Genomic DNA, 22,238 nt, shown 5'->3' on the forward strand with positions numbered 1-22,238 from the left:
AAGTTAGTTAGTAGAGGATCATACCAGACCAGTCCAGACTTTACATATCCAAAAAAGATGATGTGACAAGCTGCCACCACCACCAATTCTACAACTTGTTAAAAAAAAAAAATTAACCAAAGTCTTCTTTTAAAATATTTTATAATAATAATAATAATAATATATATATATATCGCCTAGGGCAGCCAAAGAGCTAGAGCCAGCCCTGTTCATCACTACAGTTTTAACCAGAAGGTAAAGTCAAACGTGACCATTTGTTGTCTTTCCTTTCATTTGTCTTGTTATGAACAAGCCTTTTTTAGACATCTGCAGGTTTACCTTCTGTATACTGTGGGAGGATGCTCCCTGCTGACTAATGTGTTGCTCCACTTCTTCCTGGCTGACCATTTGTATCCAGGGTGAGGTCTTTTAGGACCTGCAGCTTCTTTGATAACTCCTTATCACCTATTCCTACGACCAGTCTGTCCCTGATGTTCTCACTCCTCTGCTCTCCAAATTTATAAAAGAAACTTCAGCTATTTCTTCAGTAAAGACAAATTCAGTCTCCCTTTCCTCTGACGCGATGTGCATGTCTTAACCACAAACTGAGAAAACAGAGTTCACGTCAAAGATTTTTAACAGTGATATGGCTTTTTGTTTTTAAATATGTCTTAAACCAGGCTGCTCTCACAAATGTTTTTTATTATTTCTGAGGAAAAATAATGCACAGACATTCGTACATATCCCTTCGACGTCCTGAACCAATAAGTGTCTAAGTCAATGGAGGAGCTCTGGCATGTTGCCTGCCGGACTTTTTTGGTTCCGATGTAAAAAGAAACAAAACAAACAAAACACCAACCAACCAAAAAAAAAAAAAAAAAAAAAGTGGTAGAAATTGTTTAAAAAAAAAATCTCTCTAATGACAGTTTTTTTCTGGGTAGGTGTGTTTTTTTCATGTCATCAGATCATTTTGAATGAAACCTGACCACTGAGTCATGGATTGCTCTATTTGTGTGGTTGAAAAGATCATTTTATCCTCCTATTATCAATTTTCCACTAATATCAGAATTATATTAGATGCTGAACAACCAATGATGTACTCTATTTAAGTGGGCACCCTTATCAAAACTTCCCACTCGAACGAATGGACATTATCAGTGGTTATCAGCACATTCATATGGGACAGTGAACAGCACTGATCAGCAGCACTGATCAGCAGCACTGATACAGGAAGACTCCCGATCCTGTCTGACTGAAATTCAGTGTTCTTGTGTCAGTGCTGCTGATACAAGAAGGGATAGGGCCAGCACTGGACTGGCCATCGGGCATACCCAGCACTTGCCCAGTGGGCCGACGATGATTGTAGGCCTTTACCTTTTGCTTTTTCTTTGTTTTTGTTTTTTTTTTGTTTTTTTTGTTTGTTTGTTTGTTTGTTTTTTAGGCTACTAATGGTACTAATTATAAAAGTCATGATACCTATTGGTACACAAATCTGATATATCGACCCACTAGTCATGATTGATTCTGAGCTGGACCAATTACAGCCAAGGGCTGATGCCCCCTCTCTCTTGGGCCACAGTTGTCATGTCAGTCAATCATACAGCGAGAAACAGAGAACAAGATGGAAAACAAAAAAACGTAAAGGAGACAGAGAAAAAATTCGAGACAGAAAGAGGCAAGCCCTTCAGGCAGATGCAGCTAAATGTGTTAAAATAGCATGACTTTTTGTTGCCGGTGGTGGAGTTCCTCAACAGCCTCAGAATCAGCCGCAGGTGATGGAGGTGGCCGGCAGGTGAATGAGGGGAAGGTGAGGAAGGAGGAGAGACTGGAGACGGCCGTTGGTGCCAATGGTGGAGAAAGTGAACTTGTGGTAAGTGATGAACTGTAGTATATACTGGGTCAGATATAAATCAAGTTTGGGTGTAGTTTATTTTTGTTTTGCTTGATACCACTTAAAGCAATCAGGAGTTATGAGTAAGCCATTTAACAATTTAGCTAGCTATACATGCTAGTTAGCTAGCATGACGGGTTTCTCTACTGCTGGGCAGTTCCTGTCATAGGCATATGTAGACGGTGCATTGGTCCCGCTTCGTATATCAATGGCGCTGCCATATTGAGGCTGGGAATTACTTTTGACTGTAAAAATGGACAACTGTTTTATAATCTCTAAATAAATAACTTTGGGAACTTGTTAGTCTTTTCCCTAGCAAGCTGGGGATTTGTTACATTAAAAATATGTTTCTTTACTCTTTCTCCAGCTTCCCTGTAAAATTTCCTATGAGAGTTTACGTCATGTGTGTGACTCATGTGTGCGTGTGTGCGTCAGTGACTGACTTTTTGGATATTAGGAATATACAACTAGTCTGGGATCATCTAATGAGAACCACATGTAACTGTGTGTCAATAAACCTTTTCTAATCTTAACATTTTTAAGGTTAAGAGTTTTGTTTAATATTCACTTTAACCTGCATCATATTTATTTGTGCATGTTTGTCTGGTCAGTTAACTGCTATTTTCATGTTTAGACATCAGAAAATACCTGGTTTGGTTACAGTGTATGAAATCAAAACTGAAACCCAATCAAAATTGCGGAGAAAAACACAACGTTGACATGTAATGTTCCTCTTTATGGACAAACTATGACAGATTAGACTTATCTGCCACCAGAAATAGATAAATGAGGCAGCACCTTTGAGCACGTTCAGGTAGGCAAGTGGAGCTACTGTGTTGCATCCCATGTGATCTGCTTCAAACATTCATGCTACATATCAAATATTCCCATAAAACCTGGGTAGTCTATGTTGGCCGTACACGCCCTTACTTGTGCTTTGTTTCACACTTGTTGCCATTACCACTGCTGCCATGGTCACATGGTGCATATTGCCTGCTTTTGTTTTCAGTCCCTCCATCATCGCAGCATCCACCTGTAAGCTCCAGTTAGAAGAAAAAATATTGTTCAGCATTCACTCCATAATTAATTTGATTAAATAACATGATTGCACAAGGAGTGATGGAATCAGAGCCTAACTGCCAAACTACAATGCTCAAGAAATCGTTTTCAAATAACTCCATCCATCCATCCATCCATCCATCCATTATCCGGAGTCGGGTCGCGGAGGCAGCTGCCTAAGCAGGGAATCCCAGACTTTCCTCTCCCCGACCACATTCACCAGCTCATCCGGAGGGATCCCGAGGCATTTTCCAGGCCAGCCGAGAGATGTAGTCCATCCAGAGTGTCCTAGGTCTTCCCTGGGGCCTCTTGCCGGTGGGACGTGCCCGGAACACCTCACCAGGGAGGCGTCCTTAAGGCATCCTAACCAGATGTCCGAGTCACCTCATCTGGCTCCTCTCGATGTGGAGGAGCAGCGGCTCTACTCTGAGCCCCTCCCGGATCACCGAGCTTCTCACCCTATCTCTAACGGAGAGCCCGGCGACCCTGCGGAGAAAACTCATTTCGGCCGCTTGTATTCACGATCTCGTTCTTTCGGTCACTACCCACAGCTCATGACCATAGGTGAGGGTAGGAACGTAGATCGACAGGTAAATTGAGAGCTTTGCCTTTTGGCTCAGCTCCCTCTTCACCACGACAGACCGATGCAGAGCCCGCATCACTGCAGACGCCGCACCGATCCGCCTGTCAATCTCCTGCTACATCCTTCCCTCACTCGTGAACAAGACCCCGAGATACATAAACTCCTCCACTTGAGGCAGGACCCTATTGCAGACCTGGAGAGAGCACTCCACCCTTTTCCGGCTGAGGACCATGGTCTCGGACTTGGAGGTGCTGATTCTCATCCCAGCCGCTTCACGCTCGGCTGCGAATCGCTCCAGTGAGAGCTGAAGATCACGGCCCAATGAAGCCAAAAGAACCACATTATCCGCAAAGAGCAGAGACCCAATCCTGAGGCTACCGGACCGGATCCCCTCAACACCTCTGCTGCGCCTAGAAATTCTGTCCATAAAGGTTATGAACAGAATCGGTGACAGAGGGCAGCCTTGGTGGAGTCCAACCCGCACTGGAAACGATTCTGATTTACTGCCGGCAATGCCGACCAAGCTCTGACACCAGTCGTACATGGACAGGACAGCTCATACAAGCGAGTCTGGCATTCCATACTCCCGGAGTACCCCCCACAGGAGTCCCCAGGGAATACGGTCGAATGCCTTCTCCAAATCCACAAAACACATGTAGATTAGTTGGGCAAACTCCCATGCCCCCTCAAAGACCCCGAAGAGGGTGTAGAGCTGGTCCACTGTTCCACGATCGGGACGAAAACCACACTGCTTCTCCTCAATCCGAGGTTCGACTATCCGACGGACCCTCCTCTCAAGCACCCCTGAATAGACCTTACCGGGGAGGCTGAGGAGTGTGATCCCCCTGAAGTTGGAGCACACCCTCCGGTCCCCCTATTTGAAGAGGGGGACCACCACCCCAGTCTGCCGGTCCCGGGGAACTGTCCCCGATGTCCACACAATGCTGCAGCGGTGTGTCAACCAAGACAGCCCTGCAGCATCCAGAGCCTTAAGGAACTCTGAGCGGACCTCATCCACCCCCGGGGCCTTGCCACCGAGGAGCTTTTTAACCACCTCAGCGACCTCTGCCCCAGAGATAGGAGAGCCAGCACCAGCTACCCCAGACTCTGCTTCCTCATCAGAAGACGTGTTGGTGGGATTGAGAAGGTCTTCGAAGTATTCCCTCCACCACCTCACAACATCCCGAGTCGAGGTCAGCAGCCCCCCATCCCCACTGTACACAGTGTTGACGGAGCACCGCTTTCCCCTCCTGAGCCGCCGGATGATGGACCAGAATCTCCTCTAAGCCGGCTGGAAGTCATTCTCCATGGCCTCTCCAAACTCCTCCCATGCCCGAGTTTTTGCCTTAGTGACCGCCGAAGCTGCGCTCTGCTTAGCCCGCTGATACCCATCCGCTGCCTCTGGTGTCCCACAGGCCAAAAAGGCCCGATAGGACTCCTTCTTCAGCTTGACGGCATCCCTTACTGCCGGTGTCCACCAACGAGTTCGGGGGTTACCACCACGACAGCCACCGACGACCTTATGGCCACAGCTGCGGCTGGCTGCCTCGACAATAGAGGCATGGAACACAGCCCATTCGGACTCAATGTCCCCTGCCTCACCCGGGACATGGTTGAAGCTCTGCCGGAGATGGGAGTTGAAACTCTTTCTGACAGGGGACTCTGCCAGACATTCCCAGCAGACCCTCACAACACGCTTGGGTCTACCAGGCCTGACCGGCATCCTCCTCCACCATCTGAGCCAACTCACCACCAGGTGGTGATCATTTGACAGCTCTGCCCCTCTCTTTACCCGAGTGTCCACGACATGCGGCCGCAAGTCCAACGACACGACTACAAAGTCGATCATTGAACTGCGGCCTAGAGTGTCCTGGTGCCAAGTGCACTTGTGGACACTCTTATGTCTGAACAAGGTGTTCGTTATGGACAATCCATGACGAGCACAGAAGTCCAGCAACAAAGCACCACTCGGATTTAGATTAGGGGGGCCGTTCCTCCCAATCATGCCCCTCCAGGTCTTGCTGTCATCGCCCACGTGAGCATTTAAGTCCCCCAGCAGAACGAGGGAGTGCCCGGAAGGAGTGCTCTCCAACAGCCCCCCCCAAGGACTCCAAAAAGGGTGGGTACTCTGAACTGCTATTTGGTGCATAAACACAAACAACAGTCAGGACCTGTCCCCCCACCCGAAGGCGGAGGGAGGCTACCCTTTCTTCCACCGGGGTAAACCCCAATGTACAGGCTCCAAGTTAGGGGCAATGAGCATGCCCACACCTGCTCGGCGCCTCTCACCAGGAGCAACTCCAGAATGGAAGAGGGTCCAGCCCCTCTCGAGGACAGTGGTTCCAGAGCCCAAGCTGTGCATCGAAGTGGGTCCAACTATATCTAGCCAGAACCGATCAACCTCGCGCACCAGCTCAGGCTCCTTCCCCGCCAGAGAGGTGACATTCCACGTCTCTAGAGCTAGCTTTTGCAGCCGAGGATCAGACTGCCAGGGTCACCGCCTCACAATGCACCCGACCCCTATGGCCCCTCCAACAGGTGGTGAGCCCATGGAAGATCCATTAATTCCTGAGTTTTATCACTGAAATTAATAAATGGTATAAAAAAAAGTTGGAAACCTCAGATTAGGTTAACCTGTTAAACCCTGGGGGGTTTTGGAGGTGTGGTTCGCCTGAACAGACCTACCCAAATTAAATCAATAAAAACACTCTAATTATAAGGTAAATATGCATAATCTTGGGGTGTGTCCCAAACCGCGCACTTCTATACTTCGAACACTACATTTAAGTGCTTAGTGCGCTGACACAGAAATTTCAGTAAAAACTCAGTGCACTGAAAGTACCCGGATGCTGCCCTAAACTCGGCCAAAAATCTAGTGCGAAACGATGGACACTACACGCACTAAACGGACGCCATCTTGCTGACGTAGCGGAAGGGAAGGGACTTTCAACCAGTTTTTCAGAGCTGGCAGCCACCGACTCAGCGGTACCGATGCAGGCGGAGGGTATTTTCAACTGTTGTAAGTATGAAGATATTTGATCATAATTCTAATATAAAATGCAGCATGCTTCTTATCTCTTCCATCCCTGATGACAGTTATGGATCTGATCATTTGTTGGAGGCTGCAGTAGAGTTAGCAACGTAAATGTTAGCAGTTTTATAGCTGATTTCGTGGATCTAGATGGGCTATAAGTGTTAAAAATGATTAATACTATAGGTTCCGTATGTTTATTCATGATTGCTGAACCTCCAAATTAAGCACTGCGGGGTCTCTGGCGTAAACGAAATGGTCCTTGATCTGAAAACTGATTAGTAAACACCGCTGGTTTAGAGAACCGGCCCGTTTCCATGGTACCGCTGACGAAGCTGTAGCTGATTGCAGATGCTTATCTAAAGTGATGTACAAAGTACCCATAAAGTACATAATAATGTTTGCTTTTATATAAACTTCCATTCTGTGTTCACCGTAGGTCACTGTGGCATCAAACTACCGAGCCAGCAGTGGCACTGAGGCATTTACCACCTGCGGGCTAGGACGCTGCTGTGGAGAAGAGGAGGCGGCAAGGGAGAAATGATTTAATTAAAAGTTTAAATAAAATGTTTTCTGCATCCCTGTTTTAGCGTCTTCATTACTGCATTTCATATTTTAAATGATGGTTTCTAGTATAATCGGTTTCCTGTTGCCAGACATGAACGGTATCAGTGTAAACACTAATGAAAACAAATGTATAATGTAACGTACTTTAATTCAGTTAAGATATCGTTGCTTATTTAAAAACTGTTTTAGCATAAAAGTATGACATGCAAACACGTATGTTGACGTGATTTTGGATTTTGGAAGAAAAAAAAGGTATATTAACTGAGCGGCGCTGCTAAGCTGGTACGTCACTACCGGTAAGTGCAAAACGTTAGTGCTCAATTTGGATCAGGACTTACCCACGATAGTGTGCACTACAGAAGGTAGTGCTTAGTGCGCACTACGCACTACCTTCCAGTGCACTCATGTAAGTGCGCGGTTTGAGACACACTCTTGGTCTCTTCGTATTGGTAAGACCTAGCTAAGAATATAATCCCACTGTCAGAAAAACTGTGAATGTTCATATCTCTGACCAAATTGTGATAAACCAAAGGTAAATTTTAATACTTTATAATCGCCTAATTGTTTTAAATTTACACAGTGAAAAACATCATGATAGAAATTATTCTATGCATAATAATGTGAACTGTAACAAGTTAGATAAGAAAAGCACAAAGATCATTGATTTTATGAAGGTTTTAGTGTGGCTAGTACCGGGTGGACTCTGTATTTGACCACTTTTATATCTAAACCGTGCCAAAGTGTGCCACAAAGGTATTTTACTTCTTGGAAGGGAATCTGGCTACAATATTCTGTGTGCATACAATTCACAAACTGGCCATGGCATTTAGCCACTATATCATCAGTTCCTACCACTGTGCATAGTGTATAATAAAATCACTGTCATAGTTTGCATTAGCATCACTACTAGCTTCAGAACTGGATATAACTACATCTCTGTGTTTACTTGAGATCTTCTAAGAAGATGTATTTATTTTGAGGTCTCTTGGACATGCTGATCACGTTTAGCCTTTGTTGTAGATGAGTAAAGTCTCTAAATCTATGAAAGAAATCACTGCCATTCTATCTTCACTCTGTGCGGTGCACCACCATACGTTATGAGGGCCCGTATAAGCCATAATTCATTCTTAGACTCATACGCACATCTGAACTCATACACACATTTATTCTTCTGTCATTCACGTGCATTTTAACTTACACACACACACACACACACACACATTTTACTCACACATACATTCTTCTCACACATATATGCATTTTTCACACACACACACACACACACGTATTTTAACTCTCACAGACATACATTTTCCTCTCACACATATACATTCTCCTCTCACACACATACATTCTCTTCTCACACACATCAATCAATCAATCAATCAAATTTTATTTATAAAGCGCTTTTCATGCAAAGGCAACACAAAGTGCTTTACATAGTATAAATGAATGCATATTAAAATGAAAAAAGAAAATCACAGAACAAAAACAATAAGCCATTTACACACCCAGTTATGTGACAGATTAAACACCTCCCACCCACCCCCCCTCACCCATCCACACACACACACACACACACACACAAACTCCTAATATCTGTCTCTGGCTTGGCGCTGCTGTGAGGAAACGGCATTTTTGGGGACCCATTCACACCAGGAGCCAGTCAAGTCATGTTTGCAGAGGGCAGACCAAGCAGGCTTGACTCCCAGAGTTTAGGATCCCCATAAAGAAACACTGGAGTTAAAAATGTTAACACATACACACACGTACATTCTCCTCTCACATACATACATTCTCCTCTCACACACATACATTCCCCTCTCACACACATACATTCCCCTCTCACACAAATACATTCTCCTCTTACATACACATATGCTGCTTTAACACATGAAATGTGTGGGTGACCTCTTTTTGTTTTTGCTTAGCATCTGGCACAGGAAGTTCTTCTCTGTACTGGAAATAATTCTTAAACCAGGAAATTCTTTAACAAGAATTGCTTAGCATGTCCAGAGGCGGTAATAATTTGCAGAAGAACATAATACAATGATGCTATTCAAGTTCATTACGATTCCTTTTTAGATGTTTTTCAATTTGGAAGTAAAAAGCAATGAAAATGATTTAAGATAATTTTTTGAAAATGTTTTGGGATGTGTTGAAGAAATACAAAGAGAACCTGCAGACTTTTTTCATCAGAGGCACCACGAAGACCTTCGTGATCATATTCATATTTTATCTGGATTACTGACAATCCCAAGTTTTGTTCAAGATTCCAGAAACAGAGAAGTGGTTGGTATGTTAGAGTCTTTATATGGATGTCTACAATTTTTGCTGAGTGTCTATGAAACCAGGCAAAGAAGTAGGTCTGAGAACAGAGAAGTTCTTTTGCCACCACCAGTTATGACTAGACATCAAGTTCGACCTCAGTACAGCATTTCAGAAGAGCAGATCTCTCATTTAGTTTCCCTTGGAAAGACAAAATATTGCAACATGCTTGGGAATAAGCTGTCGGAACCTCTACAGCAGGGCTACTCAATTCGGTCCTACAAGGGCCTTAATCCAGCAGGTTTTCCATGTATTCCTGCACCAACACACCTGAGTGAAATTAATGAGTTATTGTGTAGAACCTGATTGGCTGTTAGAGCCACCTAATTTGACTCAGGTGTGTTGGTGCAGGGATACATGGAAAACCTGCTGGATTGCGGCCCTCGTAGTACCGAATTGAGTAGCCCTGCTCTACAGGCACAGACAGTAGCTTGGGATTCAGCCACTTACATATTCAACAATATCAAATGACAATCTCAACAGAGTTGGTGAAATTCTCCAGTCAACCACAAATGCAGGTTAAAAGGTATGTTCATGGCAGCTTGAGGTCACATGGATTACGCCTTCAAAGGTGGCATGTTAGACAGAGTCTAAAAGAAGTTGACCCCGTTGGGCGGTCTTTCAGAGGACGTTATGCAATACGTCAACGGATTTATCATGTCTCTACTTCAAATCAGCTATCGTAAGGACATTCATACCACAACTGGAACAGTTACATGAAGTTACACATCTAAAATAAAATTAACTGACCTTTGACAAAAAAAAAATTTGTTTTTTCAGTCTTCATATTTTGTGATACATAATCTTGGCCTCGTTTTGCTTTTCCTTCTAATAAATCACTGTGATTTCACTTTCACGGGCACATAGATGGAAACCACAAACTTGTGAGGTGGAGGATAGTGTTTCACGGCTTTGTTGATGGTTTTAGTCAGACCATCATCTACCTTGCTTGTCTGGACAACAACAGAGCCTCAAGTGTTTTATCACTATTCATTGCTGGTACCCAAAATTTTGGAATACTGTCTAGGGTGAGATGTGATCATGGACCGGAAAACACTGGTGTTGCCCATTTCATGCTTCACAGGAGAGGGTTAAGTTATTACTGGGAGGTCAGTGCACAATCAAAGAATTGAGAAATTGTGGGCAGAATAGAATCAAGTTGTATCATTTCATTTAGCTAATCTGTTCAGCTTCATGGAGGAAGAAGGTGTACTAGATTCTCGTAATGAAATACATTTGTTTTGTCTTCATTACGTCTATTTCCAACGAATTCAAAGGGCTGCTACTGAATTTCAGAATCAGTGGAATAACCATGGTCTTTCAACACAAGGAGGGCAAACACCTCTATAACTGTGGCAGCAGGATGTAATCAACAGTGCAGGAATACATAATCTTTGACTTAAACAGTGGCTTTGGGAATGATAATAATGCAACTATTTCCCAGTTACAGACAAACAATAATATTGTTATTCCATCTATACACATTACTATCAGTAATGCCTCAATGTATTCTCTTCAGCAAACTTTGATCCATTTGAAAATTATGGAAATCATAGTATATATTTATTTTGCAACCTTGTGCATTTTCTTGAAGAAAGGAATTCCTAGTTATATCCACATTGATACTGAGAACAGTTTTACATGGGACAAATTCCAGTTAAATAGGCCATCACATATTTGGCACCCAGCTGGAGCCAGTAGCAGAGCCTGCCGTCCAGTCACATCGGACATTCTGTGGAAGTAAGTTGATACTTGTTTTTTTAGGCCTTTAAATTGTTTCAGTTGTTGTAGATACTGAGTTACTTACGTTTAGCTTCACTGACAAACTTACTGTTATACCCATGTCCGTGAAACTGCAGTAACTTTATTTGGAACTGAGATGCCAACTGCTAGCTTTTATGGTTTCATTCATAGATGTAACGCCCGTTGGCCATTGCTGCGACACATCCACGTGATCGCCATCTTGGTCCTGGCAAGTAAGCTCCTCGTTAAATGAATACAAGTGAATGGTTGTTTCATTTAAACTGGGTTAAATATAAAACGTGTGTAAAATTTCTTTTGTCTTTTAATACTTATTTTATGGTTAAAACAGTTAAAACTGTTTCTTAATTGTTCAATAACCACTGACAGACAATCAATCGAGTGCTTATTGTCATTAAAGTAAGTTAAATACATAATGGGTGGACAAAATTACTGTCAAAAGTAAAGGTAAAACCCGGAGTAAATTTGGTTGGCCAACAAGCTGACTGAAGCTTTGGAGAACTGGAGGTCAACTGGTGGTGGTAGCAGTAACAGCAGGAGCTGTGGAACCACACACTTCACAGCATTTTCCTACGGTTAATCTGTAAGCTGTTTACTAAGCCTTTTTGTTATTGTTGCTGCTCATGTGGAATATATATGGGAAAATGTTTACTGGCGAGTTATCAGTCTGAAGTTCCCTTAGATAAAATATGTCCACAACCACACAGAAACAACTTATTTTAGAATTATTAACCACTGTAATGAGGTGTAGATTTATTTATTGACCTTCTTCCTCTTTTTACAGAAAGTTTCTAGAACTGTCAGCATGATGAGGATCGCGAGGAGACCAGAATGCCTGTACACCCTGAGGTGGTTGAAGGCTGTATATGTACACACCAAAAATACTATTTTAAGCAGCTCAGTACAACTACTGTATGCTTGGTAGATCCTTGTGACGGAGAGAAAACTGTTTCTTGATAAAATGTTTTCTGTATGTTGTGCAATGGGCAGTATATATCTTAGTGTGTGTATAAATATATAGCTTACAGGTAGTACAGAATCAGTATAGTACAGAATGCAAGTATGACGGCTGCCTACCACAATGCACCACGTGGGATGACGTGCTTTCCCAAGTTCTCTTAATTGTTTGATCAACACCATCTTGTCCTTTTTGTCTTTTGTTGATGATAATAAGGGACTAAAGATGGAAATTAGCTTTGCTAAAGTCATTCATAATTACATTAAAATGATTATTAATATGCAAGTTCCCATTAAAAAAAAAGTTCCCAATCCTTGTTCCCTTCATTGTTCCCTTATGGGAGTCATATGCTTTGATTTCTGTAATGATGTTCCAGTGTTTACAATCAAAAACTGAAATGTTGGAAAACACACTTGTAAATGTTTCAGGGTGTGTGCAGGGCACACCTGAAAGTTGACAAGGTGATGGAGAAACTGGTTGAACTGACTGAAGCCGTGGAGAACAGACTGGCTGCAGGAGCAGAAACATCAGCAACTCCGAAACCACGGACTCTGCAGCAGATTCCTACAACCCAGTTGGAAGTTATTCACTAAGCCTTTATTGTTGTTTTCATAGATTTGAGTAAAACAGATCTAACATTCATCTTCATACACTGTTACTACTGTTACAAGATATTGGCTGTTTTAGCGTGAGGTAAAAAGGACCCACGGGAGTCTGGAGGATGGGCACAAATACGAGGTAAGACATCTATAACCATTTAATAGTCTGTAAGTTGATTACAAGACATGTATTTTCTATGCAGCATCACCTTTAGTAGTTATATATTCATCAGATCATACACTAATGATGCTTTAGTCCATCTTAAATTGACTCAGATACAAAAATAATGGCACTTTGATTTTACATGTTCACCAACAAATTTTCAGAGCAGATGTTTTGTATGTCATGTTTCCTGTTGCTTTGTTGTGTTTTCTGTGATGTAATCTGCAGGTTCATGTCTGAGCACAACTCCGGTGTCACAAATTCAATGTTGTGGACAACTGGAGATGAAGAGGAATATGACACCTCTTTGATCAGAAGTAAGTTATGACTCTAAAATTGGTTTAAGGTTACTTCTGAAAAAAAATGCTTATCTCTCCAAAGAAAGTGTCATGTTCTCTGCCCTGTCTGAGCTCATCAGCTGATTTAGATCACCTGGGCCTAATTGCTACTCTGTCTTTGTTCCTGCTCTGACAGGCTACCAACCTAATTCAGCCCACCTGGTTTTCCCTGATTGCTGCTTGGTTTCTCTGCACTACTTAATCCCTCTTCAGTCTCTCCGTCTCTGCCAGATTATCATCGCCAGCACCTCGCCAAGTTGATATCCAGCATTCAGTTGTCTTCAGATTGCCTACTACTTCTGCCCTTGGATTACCCCTCTTGCCTATGGATGGTGAAACCGAGGCCTCATGAATCATCGAGCCAACTTTGACCCAAATGCTTGAAAATGGCTTAGTGTTCTGAATCATTTGACCAAATCAAAGAGCATCATCTGCTGGATGTGGGAGTCTGATGTATCAGAAGGACAGCATTGACACCTCACATCTGTCATCCCCATCTCAACTTTGAATACGTGTTCAATAAACGATACGTAATCTACCATCCGAGTGAATATTTATTTTCTGTTGTTCATATAAATAAGAAGGAGGGGTATTAGGTAACATTTGTTTAGGTAACAGAATTGTGGTGTAACTTAAGTAAACCAATCTGTAATGATAGTAGTCTACTCACAGTGGGAAGGCATGAGGGAAGGAGTGTTTGTGCAACGGGTATAGTGACTGTGTTTTATACAGTTGTAATAAAATTGTTTACTGTTTTATGTGTCTTATTATTTATAATAGATATTGCAAATGCTTGTTTTCGTCTACCTCATGAGTTGTTTTCTTTTGTATAGCTGATCGTTGTTAAATGTGGCACAAGAGTTTATAGCACACTGCACATTTATGTACATAGATTATTTACTCAGTTTTTTTGTTCATCTTCTATCTATTTTTTTTTTTTTTTTTTTTTTCCAAATTGTTTATTTTTATTTTATAATGTTTTATGGCATTCAGGTTGGACGGCAAAGTAAGATTTTCGTTGTTCAGGGAAACTTGTTTCCTTACTGTGCAAATGACAAAGACACTTTGAATGTTGAAATGTATTATGAGAAAAAAAACTTTGGCAACATTGTGATGTGTCATAAATTTTTATTTAAAAACGTATTTTCTGTTAGGCTTCAGTCTGCTCATCTTCTGGCACACTACCTCTCCAGCTTTGGAGAGGTTGCACCTGAAAGAAACACAACAACAAAATTGTAATTAACCAAATTTAAAAACATTAAATTGCTGCTGATGGTGATCAGAAACCAGCTTGGTGTCTAAGGTCCTGCAGGTGGAGGTTTTTCCTCTGCAGCTGTAGACTGAGACGTTTCCTCTGATGCTTCTGGTTGAAGTTTATGATTAACTTTAAAGTCTGCTCTTTGCAAGGCTATTTACAAAACATCTATATAAAGAAAGGGGAATAAAGCTTACCTGTGATGTTGAAGGCACCACCTGCTCCGTCCTTCTCTCATACTCCGAGCTCCATAAGCAGTTACCATGGCAACGGCATCTTGCGCAGACGTGTGTTTCCCCAAATCTTTAAAACATAAATGTGATTCAATATAAGCTCGTGCTGATGTGATGCTTTTCCTAAATTTGTTTTCAAAATGCAATGTCGCACAATCGCTACAGAATCTCCTCTCAAAAACCTGCGATCTCCTCAGCGTTTGGAATCTGAGAGATTGACAAGCCCGGTCCCTTCAAAGATCCCGCTTGCTGCTCGATACGCTCTGATGACGTAACGAGACCTCGCTTGGTCTATCACGTGACTTTTGGCAATGCAGAATCAATGCTCAGAGACAATGCTCGAAACACTTCCGTGTCACATGCTCGACACATGATCGAGCAGATCGGCTCGAGCATAACATCCCTACTCTTGCCTTGCCCTTGTCGGATACCTCTTGCCTGGTTTCTTGGATTTCTGGATTCTGACCCATGCTTTGTTTTTGGACCCCGAGCTTCGTCTGACGTCTTGGATAAGTACCCCATCTGTCTCTGTGTTCTGACCATTGCCTGCCTTCGGACCCTGATTCTGGATTTTGGACTTTTACAGCATTCTCCCTTCCCCCATCCAGGGCTAGACCGCTTCTTCCAGCCTTGCCAGACTCTTGCCCCTTTGCTGAATAAATGTTTTTTCTACATTCCAACTACTGTGTGTGGTTGATTTTCTGGGTCCTCACAGTCACTCATCACAGAAAGACAATTTTGTTGAAAAGATATTATTGTGTCACTTTTTGTGTTCATAGGGGCAACAGATACTTTAAGAACATCAGGAGGGAATTTAAGTTGTCAGAAGACAACAAAGTGGAAGAGGATCGGAGGGCCGAAGCTCTCAACAACCTAAGGCATAGAGTGAGTTGAATCACTTACAGATTTAAAAGCTTTTAAATTCACACCGATCTGTTGCTCGCTTCATCTTAACCAATGAGGAGTACAGATACCTGGAACAGGCGCCTGCATGCATGGTGAGTGACGAGGAGACAGACACTGAAGACAAAGACGTGTGGAAAGGGTACATACCTGAATGGAGGTCAACAAGACTCATGGACATGTTAGAAAGGTGTCAGCGCCACCTTGTTGACCTACAAAAGATGTCCTCCAGGATGGTGCACCGGAGAGTGCCCAGTGGCGTATGTAGTCAGAGGCAGCCACTGAGAGGGATCAGATCCATTTATTTGAAATAAAACAGTGTGCTTTAATTAAGAAAAAAAAAGAAAAACATTGGTCTGTTTTTCATGTCTGACATGTTTTCATTCAGCTATGCAGTTATGTAAATGCACCTGATTTATTAGACTGTTTCATTCTGTTCTGTTCCTACTGTTCAGTTAATAATGCTAATATTTTTTATACAGTTTAATCTGACAATGTCATTTTATAAATGCTTACTGAAATAGTAATGTGTAATTTGGTCAAATGATTTGTACAACATGAAGATGGTACACAAACCAAGATTAAAGACTTTCACATTACTATGATTGTAATGTTTGAAACTGACTGGGTGATTTTAACGTGCCTGCTAAGATCTTAAAAGATAAGAACTAGGTTAGTACTTTTACGTGAAAGATTACATGCCAAACCATATAATAAATGAAGAGAACTATTCTGCCCTTGCTGTTTCCCCGGGGCTAGGCAGATAGATAACTCCTTCAATGATGACAAGTGCTGATCTTTAACAGGCATTTATTGTACCATTGGCCAGAGTAAAACTGCAAACAAGAATAAACCAAATTAACATGGCTTACAATGAGTATTTGTTACCTTATTTTATGAAATAGTGACCCACACGTGATCACGTGACTTGTTAGCATACACTAAATAAGCACACACATACAAGGCTAACATGCTAACGCAAGCTTAAATGCTAATGTAACAACTTCACAGAATTAGCGTATTTTTACAGAACAAACATAATAACAAACATAAAGACACTTAGTTCTAAGTCTAAGCATGTAAATGAAGGTATTTTATAAACATACAGGCTGTGCTCGCTCAGGACACAGGGCTGCTGGAGTAGGAGTAAGCCTTCGCGTTTGACGTGCTTGACAGGAAGTAAGCTACGCTACTTCCTGTTGCCCTTCACAATACGATCTAAATGCATACTTTTACAAAACGTAAGTAGCGGTTAAATTAACAATTAATCACACCAAAAATAACTGTGAGATGGCTCTTAAGGAGCCAGAACACTCCCCGCCTGACATCAGTAAGATGTCACACTTAACCCTTCAACTAACCTTGTTGCACAGCATCAGATAAAAGAAGAACAACATCTGTAACTGGCCTTAAATACACTCTGTTAGTGCCATCCTTCACCACTTTAACTTCAACTTTTCTAACCCGTCCATCACTACTAGGGTGGGCTTTAACTATCACCCCCATTGGCCATAAGTTCCTCTTGGCAAGGGGATCCTTCAGGAGGACAACATCCCCCTCTTGCAGGTTTGGTCTTGCAGAATGCCACTTCCGACGGCATTGCAGCGTTGAGAGGTACTCCTTCCGCCAACGATGCCAGAAAGAGTTGGCCAAGCTCTGGACCCGTCTCCATTGCTGCTTGTAAATGTCCTTTTCCTCAAAGTCACCTTGAGGAGCACGAAGAGCGCCGATCTTCTGCGTTAGGAGTGTAGCCGGAGTGAGGATGAATGGGGAGTCTGGGTCGCTTGAGACAGGAACCAGCGGCCGTGCATTCATGATTGCAGCCACCTCTGCTAAGAAGGTGGTCAGGACTTCATGTGTGAGGAGTTGCGGTCCAAGTTGCGCAAGCTGGGAGTCTAAGATCCTACGTGCTACTCCGATCATCCGCTCCCAACTTCCTCCCATGTGTGAAGAGTGGGGAGGATTAAAGATCCAAGTGCAACCGTTGTTGTTGAGGAACGACTTGATCTTTGGGTCAGTAGAGATCTTAATGTCAAACCCTAGTTCTTTGCAGGCCCCTGTAAAATTAGTCCCACAATCTGATCTCAGCTGTTTTGTGGGTCCCCTGATGGAAAAGAACCTGTGGAGGGCATTGATAAAACTTGATGTGTCCAACGGCTCTTGTGCTCATGCATGTGAACATCACTGCCCACCGTTTGCTGCTTGCAAGTCCTCCCCGTGTACGGTGGGAGGTAACTAACCATGGCCCAAACACATCAATACCTACATAAGAGAATGGGGGTTCAGTACTTAGGCGTTCTGTAGGTAGATCGGCCATTTTCTGTGTTTGTGTCGCTCCCCTTAGCTTGCGACAAAGCACACATGAGTAGATGAGGCTTCTGATCTGACGTTTACCTCCTAGGATCCAGTATCCTGCAGATCTTAAGGCACCCTCTGTAAGGTGACGCCCTTGATGCTTGATCTTCTCGTGGTAATGCCGGATCAACAGGCTGGTTACGTGGTGCTGGCGTGGCATAATAAAAGGGTTTTTCTCAACAGTTTCAAGGTCTGAGTGGAGAAGGCGTCCGCCCATCCTGAGGAGACCTGCTTTGTCAAGAAAGGGTGAAAGTTTTGTTAAGGGACTTCCCTTTGGAAAGTTCTTTCCTGCTTTCATTAACTTCAGCTCCTCTGGGAAGGTTTCCTGTTGGACGGCTTTTATAATTGTCTCTGTTGCTTGTTGGAAATCTGAAGTTGTCAGCTCGTGACACATATGCCATCCCTTACATTGTCCATCTTTCTGCTTTAGTGTGAAAGTGTGTGAAATGTGGGCAAGCCTGGCAATGGCTCTGGTAACTGACTGCCAGCTGGAGAAAGACTGTAAGTTTGCAGCTTTCGAACAAGGGTGTGATGTATGGGAAATAGCTGTGAGCAAAGGACGGACTTCTAAGTCTGTGTCAGGATCTTGTAGGTGGAATGTGTCTTGTGAAGTGCTCTCTGTGGGCCTTAAGAGAAAGTCGGGTCCTGTTAACCATGTGCTGGATGATAGTTTGGCAGCTGGCAGAGATCTGGATCCGTGGTCTGCCGGGTTGCGCTCAGAGGCTACGTAGCTCCATTGAGTTGGTTGTGTTGCCCGTCTGATGCGCTGCACACGGTTGTTCACAAAGACATGAAATCTCCTGGACTCATTGTAAATATAGCCAAGAACGACTCTACTGTCTGAGAAGAAATGCATGGCACTAGTCTGAATGTCCATTTCATCTCTAATGAGCTCTGCAACCTCCACCGCTAACACTGCAGCGCACAGTTCAAGTCGGGGTATGGTAAGTTCAGGCTTGGGTGCAAGTTTTGCTTTCCCGAATATGAATGCGAGCTCCACCTAACCATTGTTGTTGGTTGCCTTTAAGTAAGCCACAGCCGCGATTGCTTGGGTTGATGCATCACAAAAGATGCAGATTTCCTTGTGTTTTGCATTTGCAAGAGAGAATGAGCAGTAGGGTCTTGGAATGTGAGTTTGCTCAAGTTGTTTGAGAGTGTTTTTCCATTCTAGCCACTCCTTGAACATGGCCTCTGGAAGTGAATCGTCCCACCCACAAGTCTCTTTTGTCAGTTCCCTTAACAGCGCCCTCCCCTGGATGCTTACTGGCACTGCGAACCCCAGCGGGTCAAAAAGACTATTGATTGTGGACAGGACGCCTCTCTTTGTGTAAGGCTTTTCGGCTTCTGACACTCTGAATGTGAATGTGTCTTTCTCAATGTCCCAACATACTCCCAAACTTCTCTGCATCGGTGGGAAGTCAGTGCTGAAGTCTATGTCTTTGAGCCCGCTTGCCAGGTCCTCACTTGGAAATGCTTTCATGACTTCGAGGGCTGTTTGAGGCTATTTTATGAAGCCTCAAGTTGGAAGCAGCAAGCAGGTTTTGTGTGTCTTTGAGGAGCTTGACTGCATCAGACTCTGTGGGAACAGATTTTAATCCATCGTCGACATAGAAATGTTTCTGAATGAACTGCTTGGCTGCAGGAGAGTAGCACATGTCTGACTGGCGTGCTGTGTTTCTCAGGCCGAATATGGCAACAGCTGGTGAAGGGCTATTGCCGAACATGTGCACCTTCATCCGGAACTCAACAATTTGTTCTTGTGGGTCATTGTTGCGGTACCAGAGGAACCGGAGATAGTTCCTGTGATCCTCTCGCACGAGAAAACAATGGAACATTTGCTGTATTTCCGCTGTAATTGCCACTGCGTCTTCTCTGAAACGGACAAGCACCCCTACAAGGCTGTTGTTCATGTTTGGGCCTGTGAGCAACATGTCATTTAAAGACACCCCCTGGAACTTAGCACTTGAGTCGAACACGACCCTAATGTTCCCCGGCTTCTGTGGGTGATAAACTCCGAAGAAGGGCAAGTACCAGCATTCCTCTTCTTCCCCCAGGCTCGGAGCTGGCTCTGCGTGACCTTTATCAAATAACCACTGCATAAAGCCCATGAAGTGTGTCTCCATTTCAGGACGTCTCTTTAGTGTGGGGCACAGTGACTCTAACCGGCTGAGAGCTAGGCCTCTATTGTTAGGCAGACGAGGCCTTGGTGTGCGGAAAGGAAGGGGAGCTATCCAGCTGTTTGTGTCGTCTTGGTGAAACTCTTGTTCCATAATTTGTAGAAAGGCTTGGTCCTCTAGAGAGGGGGCTAGCTTTTCATCTTTCTCACTTTGTTGAAATATGGACTCACCGATTTGACATGAACTGCGAGTGTCCCAGGGCTCGTTATGCGACTGGAACTGCTCTTTAGCTCGGAAACTGTTCTGGCACGGTGGCAGAAGACTTGGACGGCCGTTCTCTAGGACGCAGGTCCTGTATGAGCCTACAACAGTTGGCTTATGAGCTCCGCCTAAGCATACTTCCCCGACAATGACCCACCCAAGTGCAAGTCTCTGAGCAAATGGAGCATTCACTGGGCCATTAACACGTTCATACACTTTGTGTGCTTGTATTAAGTCTCGTCCTAACAGCAACATAATATCGGCCTCAGGGTCAAAGGGTAGGATTTTGCCTGCCAGGTGCTTGAGATGTGGATGGGCTTGAGCAACCTCTGGCGTTGGGATTTCTGATTTGTTGTCTGGCAGTGCATCACACTCGAGCAGGGAAGGCAGAGGAGAGCTGAACTGACCACTGATTGACTGTATGATGAAGTTTTCAGCTATGCGACCATTTGTCATGGAAACCCCTGTGCATGTCTTAAGTGTGTATGGTGATACCAAGCCCATTGGAATGTCAAATGTGTCAAAAAACGCTGATTTGACTAATGACCTATTGCTCTGGTCGTCAATGATGGCATAAACCTTGACCTTCTTTTCTGGGTGTCCCTCTGGATAGACATAGGTCAAACATATTTTTGAGCAGGAGCGGCCTCCACTCAGGTCTCCACATATCTGAGTGCATGCTGAGGTAGTTTCGAGAGTAGGTGTGTTGTTCTCCCCGCCATGATCCTCCCCGAGATCCCCGCCTTGGCCTTGAGTAGTAGTGGCACTGATCTCGAATGACGTCACATTTACTCATCAATATTCATGAGCTCCGGCAACAGCGTGAGTTCGGACAAACAAAGAGTTAGCTTACAATGGCGACACCTAGTGTACGTGTAGTTTTGGAAGAAAAAGACGTCCCGGGAGCTTCATTTCAGTACAGTCCAATCAATAAACACAGTGTTGTTGAACTTAAACGTTGGTTGACATGTAGAGGCCTCAAAGTGAGCGGAAAGAAAGCTTTATTAGTTGAAAGGTAAGCTGTTTTTAAGCTAGCTCTCGCTCAGTTATTAGTGTTGTATGCGGTGTAACTAGTGTGTTTCACATTTCAGCAGACCTAAACACACTTTAGCCACCAAAATGTAGTAAGAATGTTATAGTAGGAATTTATTTTAAATCTAGGCTATTACCCATCATTAACTCTGACAGTGCAACCCTAACTTGTTAAGGAGCTAAACGTGATATTAAATCAGTTACAGAAGTTAACTCCACTGTCCGAAAAAGTGGCCTGCCACTACCAATAAAATAGTTTTGAGTTATTTTATGGCCAAATAGTCTTTTTCTTATATTTGCCCCTTTCTCCCTTGTTTAAAACTGTGGCCTTCTATTGCTTGTTGTACTAACAAAACTTAACACTGAACAAATAATTATTATGGAAATGGATAGGAATGGAAAACAAATCTTTTTGTGAACAAAAGATGATTTGTTTTGAACGTCATCTTCATTGATGCATTATATGCAAATCAATTTTCCTTTTTTCTACATCGATTTTCATTTAAACCAGTTTGAATTGATTTTAAATCAATTTTCGATTGTTTCCTTACATCCCTAGCAATCAATGAGTCATTCGGTTTTATGGACTTACCCCTTATACCACATAATATACTATGTAAAAACCATTCTTCTTAGACATATTAAAATAATATCAGGTATAGCTCCTTTATGAATTATAAATACAAAGGCAAGATATATTTATTTTCAGAGACATTGTTCTGTTTGATTATTAGATAAATACATTACTCCATGCATTGTGTTTGTACAGATGCCAGCATGCTGTGGATCAAAAATTACCAATTGATCCAGCTGTAGACGGTGGTG

At 43.2% G+C, this 22,238-nt stretch overlaps 1 long non-coding RNA gene across 1 annotated transcript; it reads right to left on the minus strand.

Annotated features, from left to right (window-relative positions):
- Positions 1-6,575: 6,575 nt before the first annotated feature.
- LOC121642169 lies at positions 6,576-16,618 on the minus strand. The gene is made up of 3 exons (XR_006010853.1): positions 16,377-16,618; positions 12,795-12,800; positions 6,576-6,587 (listed from the first exon to the last, which is right to left on the minus strand). It is a non-coding gene; the product is annotated as an uncharacterized LOC121642169 (long non-coding RNA).
- Between the last annotated feature and the right edge of the window lie 5,620 nt (positions 16,619-22,238).

The sequence above is a fragment of the Melanotaenia boesemani genome, chromosome 6, assembly GCF_017639745.1.
Source record: "Melanotaenia boesemani isolate fMelBoe1 chromosome 6, fMelBoe1.pri, whole genome shotgun sequence".
In the NCBI taxonomy this organism is placed as follows: domain Eukaryota; kingdom Metazoa; phylum Chordata; class Actinopteri; order Atheriniformes; family Melanotaeniidae; genus Melanotaenia; species Melanotaenia boesemani.